Raw genomic sequence first — 10,519 nt, 5'->3', positions numbered from 1 at the left:
TGAGCATGTGAGTGAGAATGAAAATTTAAGCAGTTTTTTTTCCCTGACTCACAATGTAAAAGGCAATGCTGAAACGGTTTTACTCACACCTATTTATACTCTAGATCATCCTAGAATTTCTACTATGCGCTATGTTAATTGACAATATAATTTTTCCCTATGTTACTCTCAAATGATTTTCAGGGATACAAAGATGATAAATCAGTGAATGTATATAATAATCAGATGATTATTTCAAGCCCCATTCAAATGAATCTTGAGATTCAGAGCACTTGGATCTCTTTAAGTCTTCAAAAAAGAACTGTTTTTGTCCTGCAACTGATTGTGTCTTCTACAAAAAATAGAGTTTCCTTTGAGGTTTTGAAAGATATATCCTTTGGAGAGCCTCAATACCAAGATAAATTATAGCTTCTAGCATTTCAGAAGCTGGAATCCAAGGGCTTTATCACAAGTATTTTGTGCATTTTTACAATTTTAGCAGCAAACAACAACCTCCTCAAGATCTGCATACTATACCTGCATTACCAGTGGCATCTACACACACAGATATCAGCCCACATTCCAAAATGTGTCCCATGTCTTGCGGAAAAATAAAATTCATTTATTTTGGTGAGCGCTAATATTTCTAAACCTTAAATTGAGCAAGAGGAGGTCTATTTATTTGACAAATGTTTATTCCAAGGAGGTCTATTTATTTGACAAATGTTTATTAATCATCTACTATGTGTCAGGTATGCTTTTAGGCTGACACAAGTCCCAGGCCTCATTTTGTAGACAATTATTCAACATAACCTGTTTGGGTAGTTTAACTACTGAGAGAGGCTGACCTACCAAGAGGAGTGAATGATTTAGGAGAAGCTTCAACAATTACTAATGCTGTCAAATCTACCTTTATTATGTATTTTGTTCAGAGTTTATTTTAGTGCAACGTGTAAAATATCAGTCCTCAATCTGTTGCAGCATGTAAAAATTATCTGAGATTTTACAAAAAAGTTAATACCAAATTCTCTCAGACCTAGTTTTTTTTCTTGAAAGCTAGAATTAGTAATTATTAATGTTATGCTTGAAACAAAACAAAATGCTATTTTCCAAATAGTTACTAAAACTGTTCTTCATTGTGGTCAAACATAGTATCTGTTTGACAGGATATATCCTAAAAATGTGTTTGTAAACTGGTTATACTTTCACAAAAGTACAATAATGACTAAGAAATTGTAGGTATTTTTAGAATCACCCCCTCCCCCCCGCCCGCTCCTCCAAAATGAATTAGCTCTTTTGAGTGGTTAAAGATCTATTTTCATGTTGTCAAATCATGGAATAGAATTTTGAGTTCTTGGAACTTCAAAAGGCTCATTATGTGATGTAACATTTAAATCTAATTTGAGAGGAAATGCTTCATATGAGTCCATTTCCTGTGCTCCTCGTTGTAAATAGAGGCAATTTGAAACTTCTTGCCAATGCCAACTTTCTCTGTCATTCCTGAATGTTTGTTCATTTGAAGTAACATAGGTTTGTGACACTGTATATGAGTTGGGGGAATAGGCTCACAGCTCCTCAGATATATGCAGCTATCCTACACCCACCACCAAAGCAACCACAGTTTCTTACCCTACACCACTGGGCTCCCTCTCCCCTATTCTCACCTTCCCTCTCCTTCCTGTCTGTAGCCTCAATTCTGTATTCATATTTCTAGGGTTTGTTTGGTTTAGTCTGGTCCGTTGCTTTGTTTCATAACAAGATGTTTAAATGTAGAAATACAAAATTGAATAAGCTTGAACTCATAATTATAGGATTCCAGAGTTGGAAATGACCCTTAAGTCCCCTCTGTCCAAGCTTGTTATTTTATGAATGGGTACTCTGAGGGAAGAACTAGCTCTGGTATTTGAGATTTTATCATAGAGCTGTATCTGATGCCAATTAGTTCCATGTTCTTGGTACAGTATCTGACTCAGGGGGAAGAGAAAGATGTTTTCTTCTACATAAAAAAAGCCATGAGATCTAAACTTCACACACTTAGATTGGAACTATTAAATTATTCACAACTCCTTTAAGTATTATTTCTTTCTCAAACTTGGCCAGTAATTTGTAATCATAGTTTAGATGGATTAAACATATATAGATACATATGTATGAATACATATGCATACATATAATTACTTAAAATTTTACAATCTACTTATTTCCCTTCCTTCCAAAAAATCCAAATATTTGAGGCTACTTAAAATAAGTTCATAAATAATATGATAATTTCAAGTTTAACCAGGAAGGTCAAAAATCATGCAAGGAAAAAGAGGGGAAAATTACAAGAAAAGAGATAAAATCATTCTTAAGCACTGAAGTTAGTAATGAGCTTCCACTCCACCAATGTAATAGCAGGATAATGTCTTTTGGTCTCATTTTGAGATGAAAGGAAGCATAAAACATTCCTGGTACTGAGTGCTAGATGATTTTGGAATACAGATCTTTATGGAAAGAACACTATAATACTGTTCAAGGTTTCTAAAAGAGGTTTTGAAAAAGTGCCCAAGTGTCTTCATGGTTCTTATATTACTCCATTGAAATATTAAATTTCATGGTTCTTATATTACTCTATTTAAATATTAAATTGTGTTAGTGGAAGAGAATATTTTATAGGGCAATAGAGTATTAACTTAGATATTTGATTACTGAAAATCTCAATTTAAACAGGAATGGAGGTTAAAGTAATTGAAGAAATGATTAGCCTATCCCTATTAAGTTAATTAAACCACAAAGCCATTAGGTTGATTTGGCTCTAACACCATGATGGTCTATTACACAAACCAAAATCCAAGCCTGTAAATGCCTCAAGGTTAGGAAATCAAAATGCTAAGGCTAACTGATCAGAAACTTCCAACTAAATTTTAAGCTATAGCCAGTTGAATCAATTCCTTATTTTTTTGCTTCTGCATTCTCTCTGTGTCTTCCTCTTGACTCTTATTGAAGGAATGCTCCTAACCACTTCCTGTTTGGTGCTGCACAGACTCAAATCTTTTTGCTCAAATAAGCTCTTAAAATATACTTCAGTTTATCTTTTAAAATCCCTCACAATCTTATTCAAAAATATACCAACTATACCTTTTGAATAGAATAGATGTCAAACATCAAATTCAATCAACCTTGCCTTGCAAACAGCAGGATGCTGTGCATTTCTACCTATTTGCATTTCCCAGGGCATGGGGAATTTTGATGTCCACCTCAGGAGACTCTCAGTGATGGACTCACTCCCTCCAAAGATCAGGTGGATTTGAACAAGAAGATAGGGAGACATGGGGAAGGAATGGCTTTTGTGAGTCTTCATCGGTGTGATGAGGGTAACAGGATTTTCCTGTTCTTACTATAGGACTCCCTCATCATACTCAGGCTTGTGTGAGGAAGGACAAGGTACATAAATATGTAATTCTGTTTAGAAAACTCTTACCTAGAAATTCTACAGAAATATAGAAATTTAGAATCAATGCTCAGGCTGTTTTTGGTAGGTAATCAAATTCTAAAGACCAGTCTTTCCAAATGAATCATCTGCTTATTTTTCCTTTTTAGTGGTAAACCTTATTTTTTTAGGGTTCTAACTTTTTTTTTTTTTGCACTCATGTTAGTCCCTGTCCTACGTGAAACAAACACCAATACTAGATTATATTTACTATGAATTTATTTTGGGAACTGCCAATGAGAAGAAACTGAGAGAGCCTTGGTTTAACCTTAAGGAGAGAAAGAGAAGGAAGGAACCCCTGACACGACATTTTGCCGGAGGCTGGTCCCCGGCAGGAAAGTACAGAGAATGGGATAGAGGGAGGGAAGGAAGGATTCTAAATGAACCTTGCAGCTTTAAAGAAAGTCCAGCTGGACTATCTAGAAGGTCTCATACCATTGAGCCTTAAATCTCTGCTGCAGAGGAATCCCAGGTCTCCCAGGTATGTGCCTGCTTTGCTAGTGCTGCCACACCTAGTCACTGGCTAGAGGCAAACAGGAAAACATGGTCCCAGCACAATTGTGGTGATGGGTTTCAGAGCTTAAAGCTAAGACCATTAGTAAGTTACCCTCTCAAGCGATACTTCCTTATAGCCACTGTGACAATGTGTATAGTGTGGCCTCAGTTTACCTTGAGCAGAGTTACTCATACTACTACTACTTTCCATTTTTATTTATCTATTTAACATGTAATTACAAAAATTGTTTTTTAGGTGTTTGCAATGAGGCAGACACTGTTAAAATCGTTACATGCATTATGTCATTTCATCCTCACAAACGCCCTATTATTATTCCCATTTTACAGATTACTTACTAAGTTTCTTGCCCAGACAGGCAAGGATGGGCTATTGTGTCATCCGTTTAAACTGAGAACTGTGTTTCCCAGAATTCCCTCACCTATACGGTTCTACTACCTATAGAGTTAGTCAAAAGGACAGCTTGCAAAAGGTTTGACAATTGGAAGTGATGCAGCAGAGATTACTCTCTGAAAGTTGTTTTGCAACCAGATGAGATAATGGACAGATGAAGCTGTAAACAATGGATCTTGGTTCTCTGCTCTCCTATTATATTTTCTTCTAGTTTATGGGTCATGATGATCAGCAGTGACCTCCTGGATACCCCCAAACCCTTTACCTTGCACCATAGTGTTGATCTCCACTGAAAAGACAACTCTCCATGTAACTCTCCATGGGACACCCTTTTATTGTTCTAATTTAGGAACTGGACATACTTAGTTTCTCAGATTGCTTGCTAACTTGTCTGACCCTCTAAACTCTCTCTTCCATGCCCTATTTCCCTAGCTCCACCCACAATTATAATGTCCAGTTCCTACAATAAATCCCTTTACCCCAAACACAGAGTGATTTTCCTCCCTGCTGAACCCTGCCTGATAAAGTAACTGCAATAAACCTCTGTACATTGAATGGGCAATTTAGACCGAGCCTAGGGACTGTGATTTCCACAGTCAGGCTTCAGACTTCAGTATCTTGTTTTGAATTAATGCAACCATGGTCTATTTGTTTCAATTACCAAATATGCAGGAGGAAAATTTGACCAGAAGTTATTGAGATTAAAGTGCCTTGCTTATAGTTTTCCCATACAAGTGTACACACTACTATATCACAAGGTGATACTTGGACAAAATTTTGTCCAAAACAAAGAAATATGAATACCTACCAAATACATAGAAAAATAAGTATAAATACCTACAAATAAATAGAAAAACAAGTTTGCATACCTACAATCTACAAATGTACTTGATTGAGACCACAGGTTTTCATGTCCTAGAAAGCAAGAGAAAATATTTATTCAAGAGAAATTTGAGAACAAGCATTATTAGAAAAGCCTCCATTATTAAATGACATCTAATATGTCTAAAATTGCCTACAAAAATAAATGTTCAAGCTATTAAATGAAGTTAGTATTATGATGTCAACATGTAAGAATGTTGAAAAATATCTTTCAATATGATGGCTTTATCATACTTCATGCTGACCTTTTCATTTGAGAGTAAATTGATAAAGACATTTTTATATTATGCTTTCAACTTTAAATTTTGAATAATTAATACAGAATCAAAATAAGTAGAAAAGATCACTATTGGTGCTGTAATACCAATGTAGAGAAAAAATATTGGACAATAGTCACACACAGTTCTTTCTTGTGCTTGCTCTACATGTCTGTTGTATTTCAGTCCAAATCTCTCCTCCTCTGAGGCCTGTCCTCACATAAATGCATTTCCTTAGAACACTGACTAAGAAAAAAAAAATTGATTCCCAGTTGGAGCCACTGTTTTTGTGGAGTTTGCAGGTGTTTTCCATGTCTGAGTGTTTTGTCCCCCTGAATGCTGGTTTCCTCCTATGTTTCAATGGGTTTGTTGGCTTTTCTCAATTGTCCCAATATGAATGAGTTTGTGGGCAAGTGTGCCCTGTAATGGAAGGGTATCATATCCAGAAAGGGTTCCCTCATTGCACCCTGAGTGGCCTGGCTAGACGTAGACACACATGACCCTGAACTGGGATAAGCAGGTTGGAAAAAGAATGAATGAATGAATGAATGAATATAATTGTTCAATATTACAAATGTTGGGGAGTTTATTTAGGGGTTTGGTGATATTTTGGTTTCCAGAAATATGCCATAGGAACTTAACCCTTGTTTGTATCAAATACCCTACGGTAAAACTAGTTTCACTTTATGACATTTAGTTAAAGTCACAATTTCTAAGAACCTACCTCCAAGGTAAAGTGAGGACTTAATGTAGATATGTGCATGGTAACCCCTTGTCAATTCACTTCCATTAGGTTCTGCCAAAAGTTTCTTTAGAGGGAGTCTACAAGGGGGACAGAAATGCCTCCTTCCATTGTTGTGTTTTTCCTCTCAGCACTGCCTGGCCACAGCAATTTACCCCCAACATGACTATTTATTCCCACTCTTTTTGGCACTTCCAGAATGAGTCTAATCATATCCCTTGGAGGTGCCAACAACAGTCATGTGAGATTGCTATGAGCATCAACCCTGTAAGTCCCCTCCTCATAGCTACTACTCTAAAATATCAATCTTTTCCCTTTTGTTCCCAAAAGTGGGTCAATGGTTATTAGCTCTTATTAGCTCTGTAGTTACCCCAGTGTTCCCCTTCAGCTCTCAACACTTGTGACACTGTTCCTGCCCTTAACTCCTCTTTATTGAACTATTTCAGTGTGAATTCAGTTTTCTTTACTGGTACCTGTCTGATACACTATGATATGACTTCTGGCAAAGTAAAGGGGCCAAGCTCTCTTTTCCTTCCTCTTTCTTACCCTCAGCCATTTATCAATATTCCTAGGGCATTTCTTCAATGTCCTAAAGGAATATCCTATTAGCTAATGTGTGGCCCATGCAGGTTTCAACTTCTTTCCTATGCCTAGTGATGTCTGCCATCAAGGCCTTGAAAGCAGGCCTTACCTACCAGGTCTAACTGGTAGGCATCAAGGTGAGATCTTTCCTAAAGGACCTGCTACTCATTCTGCAACTTGATTTTCTGTGTTTACACCTTTCTCCAATATCATCCATCACAATATAATATCCACTTTCCAAGGCTGATTTCTGTGATGTACCTTATATTACTTTTTTATTGGACTTTCACTATCTACTCAACATGTAAAAAATAACTTTCACTTTCATAGTCTATTTTACTACAAATCCTACCCAATGGCAGAGGGCTGAGTCGTGGGGCTAAAGTGAAAGGTAATCTGTGTCCTGATAGTTTGAAATACTTAGAATTATCCATGTCTGAGTAAATGATTATCCATGTAGAGTAAATGATTTTCAGGGTTTTCTGCCCTCCTGACATTAGGATTGACCTGCCTGATGGGTCACCTGCATTTTGTTACATTGTTATAAGTTATGTTGTTTACTTCTATGGGCCATGGCAGCAGTATTGAGATAGCCTCCAAGAGAAGCAGAGGGAAGAGAGAGGCAGGAGAAGGAGAGAAAGAAAGCCAGAGAAACATCAATTCCAAAGAACACCTGCACCCCTATGTTTATAGCAGCACTATTTACAATAGCTAAGCTTTGGAAACAGCCCAAATGCCCAAAAATAGATGACTGGATCAAGAAGATGTGGTACATATATACCATGGAATATTACTCAGCATTCAAAAAAGATAAACACATGCAATTTGCAGCAACATGGATGACGCTGGAAGGGATCATGCTCAGTGAAATAAGCCAAAAAGAAAAAGAAAAATACCGGATGGTCTCACTCATAGCAGGGATCTAGAAAACTTAAATAAGGGACCAGGAAAATGAATAACTATAAGAAAGCGAAAATCAAAATCAACAAAAACTATGAACCAGAGACACTTTTTGGGGGTGGGGGGCGGGAGGGGAGGGATTGGGGTCAGAATGGGGGGATTGCAATTGTATGGGGAATATAAAAATAAAATTTATTAATTAAAAAAAATAAAAAAATAAAAACTGACGTGGATCATATCTGCCCGTCATGATCCCCGATGCTAAAAAAAAAAAAAAAAAAAAAAAGAAAGCCAGAGGGAAACCCACTGCGAAGACTTGCTGGGGGCTTGGAGGCCCACCTGCCTCCTGGCCCACCCCACCACCCCCGCCCCCACCCCGTGGCACCCCTGCCTGCTGTGTACCTGGTTGCTGCACTAAATGTAAAATTTCAATAAAAGCCTGAGAAAGCCACTGAGAGCTCCAGGACTCTCTTTCACCTGTCCGGTCTGCTCAAATCATAAAAGAACCAGCTCCATCCCATCCTGCCACTACAATGTCCTATGGAGGGGGCCCAATGGACTGTGGTGGAAGATGATGTGTGCCTGGTGGTAGGTGTGGTGTGATGACAAACACCTCAAGAGATGTGATCCTATACCTCTGGATCATATAGAGTGTTGTAAATCTATGTTACCTTGGAAAAAAACAAAAAAGAATTACCCATGTGCCCACAGAGAGAAAGAGGTGCCATCTTTACACCTGGCCTATTTTAGATTATTTTTTTAAGATTTATTTATTTATTTATACAAGCACTGGGTACAGTCAGAAGTGTGGGAGGGTGAGAGAATTCACCAGAGCCAGAGCGGGGAACAGAACAGACAGACTGACGAAATACACTGCTGAGGGGAGCAGCGGGCGCGGCAGGAGAGGTCTGCGTGTCATGTGGGACCCTTGCTGGCAGCCGGGGATTGAACCGGCACTGCAGAGGCTGCGGGCAGCTTTGCAGCCCAGTGCTCAACCGCTGCGCCACCAGGGGAGGCCCCTATTTCAGATTATTATCAATTGTATCTGCTTTGTTTTCATTTCTTCTGAAAATTTCATTTAAATCAAGGAGACTTCTGCAACAAAAAGACTTTCAAAACTAGAAGCATGGAATCTCCAGCTATGACAGAATTACCTAAATCCAAGGATAAAAATATCTAAGTTTCAATTTGAGACCATCATCATAATGTAAAAAGTGTTCACATGGTCCATGAGTCTTAGAATTCAATATAAAAATTTCTCCCAAGTTTTATATCATTTGAAAATAATAATCCTCCCCTCTTGTATTTGTTCAATGATACTGTTGTGTATACATGCTCTCCCAGGAAACTTAAGGCCTATATTCCTTGAAATTGTATTTGTGGGTTTAAAGAACTTATTAGAGAAGATGTGGTAGTTATATTCAGTGCTCTGGCGGCTCCAGAGTACAAGAACTCCTAGCAAATAAAATGATCATAAATCTGAAACCCTGGATTTCACTAATTAAACAAGAGAAAATTAAGAAAAATACTTAGCTTTGGAGATCTCTAATAAGACATTGTACTTTGCATTAATATGCATTAGTTCCAAGGAGTGTATGAAAATTGCATCTGTAAGGGATTTGAAAGCTATAACATAGTAACAAAAATAAGGTGTAGATATTTGCAGTGCTCTTTTCAATAAAAGTGAATAGCCTGGAAAATATTTGAAAAGATAAAAATGTAAAGAAAGGGAATTGAAAATGCGGAAATGTAAAAGAAATTAGAACTCTAGGTGGAAGTCCTATAAAAACAAACCTTTTAAAAATTAACTCGCTTATATCGCAGTGGTAATTCACTATACATTAGTGTTTATTACTTTAAAATGGGTAGCATGTGGGAACTAATAGTTTTCAAATATTGAACCATGCTTTTGTAAAATTTACAACATTTTCTGTGTGGTTCCTTAAATTTTTCATATTTTTTTCCAAGAGAAACTAGTACTTAATAGCCATATGTATAAAATTTTTGATGTGTTTGAGTCCCATGGATTTTGGGACAAATTATTCTAAATGTAGATTTCTCTCTCATGCTGTCAAAATTAAGCTCATAGATGGCTTGATGGTTTTTACCTGTGTATTTGGTTAGGATACATATTCTTTACTGTGTATAATATAAATTTTAATTAGTGAAAAACACCTTGCTTATATTTAATTTTCCTAATCATGATACTTTTGATCCAATAGGAATAAATGAGACTCTTAATAGTCTTAGTGACTATTTGTTGACCCTTGTAGAAATGTATCATCCATGGACTCCTCTTGGTATGTGACAGTTTAACACAATCTACATATTCATTGTACTATAGAGACATGCAAGTATTTTTGATATCTATATTGATCAGGTAATAATTTCCAATGACTGTAGTTTTTTTTTTTTTTTTGGGGGGGGGAAATGGATGTGTCTACCATAATAATAGCAGAAACATCAAAACTTTCTCATCCTTATGAAAACAGAATTTTTTTCTTGACTCAAACTTCACACCATTCCAGCTCACTGGCCTTGCTATTGAATTTCCAGCAGAAAAGATTTCCTGATGTAAACTAATCTATAACTAAAACACAATTGTTGATAGGAAGCTCAAACTAGATTATATCTAATGACTGACAAAAATCATCATTTTGGGTAGGTCTCCTGCCCACCCTTGGCTAGCTACTTGCCTCTATTTTTCTTTCTCCTTTTCCTAGTAAACATGCCTTTTTGGATATAAAAACCAAACAAACAAAATCCACCAATTCCCCCAAGTAGGCATTTCCCCCTTATTC

This window comes from Talpa occidentalis, unplaced genomic scaffold (genome assembly GCF_014898055.3).
Source record: "Talpa occidentalis isolate TD23 unplaced genomic scaffold, MPIMG_talOcc4v2.1 talOcc4.6, whole genome shotgun sequence".
NCBI classification, from domain to species: Eukaryota; Metazoa; Chordata; class Mammalia; order Eulipotyphla; family Talpidae; genus Talpa; species Talpa occidentalis.
The sequence above is the reverse complement of the archived record's forward strand: the minus strand, read 5'-3'. Positions refer to the sequence as shown.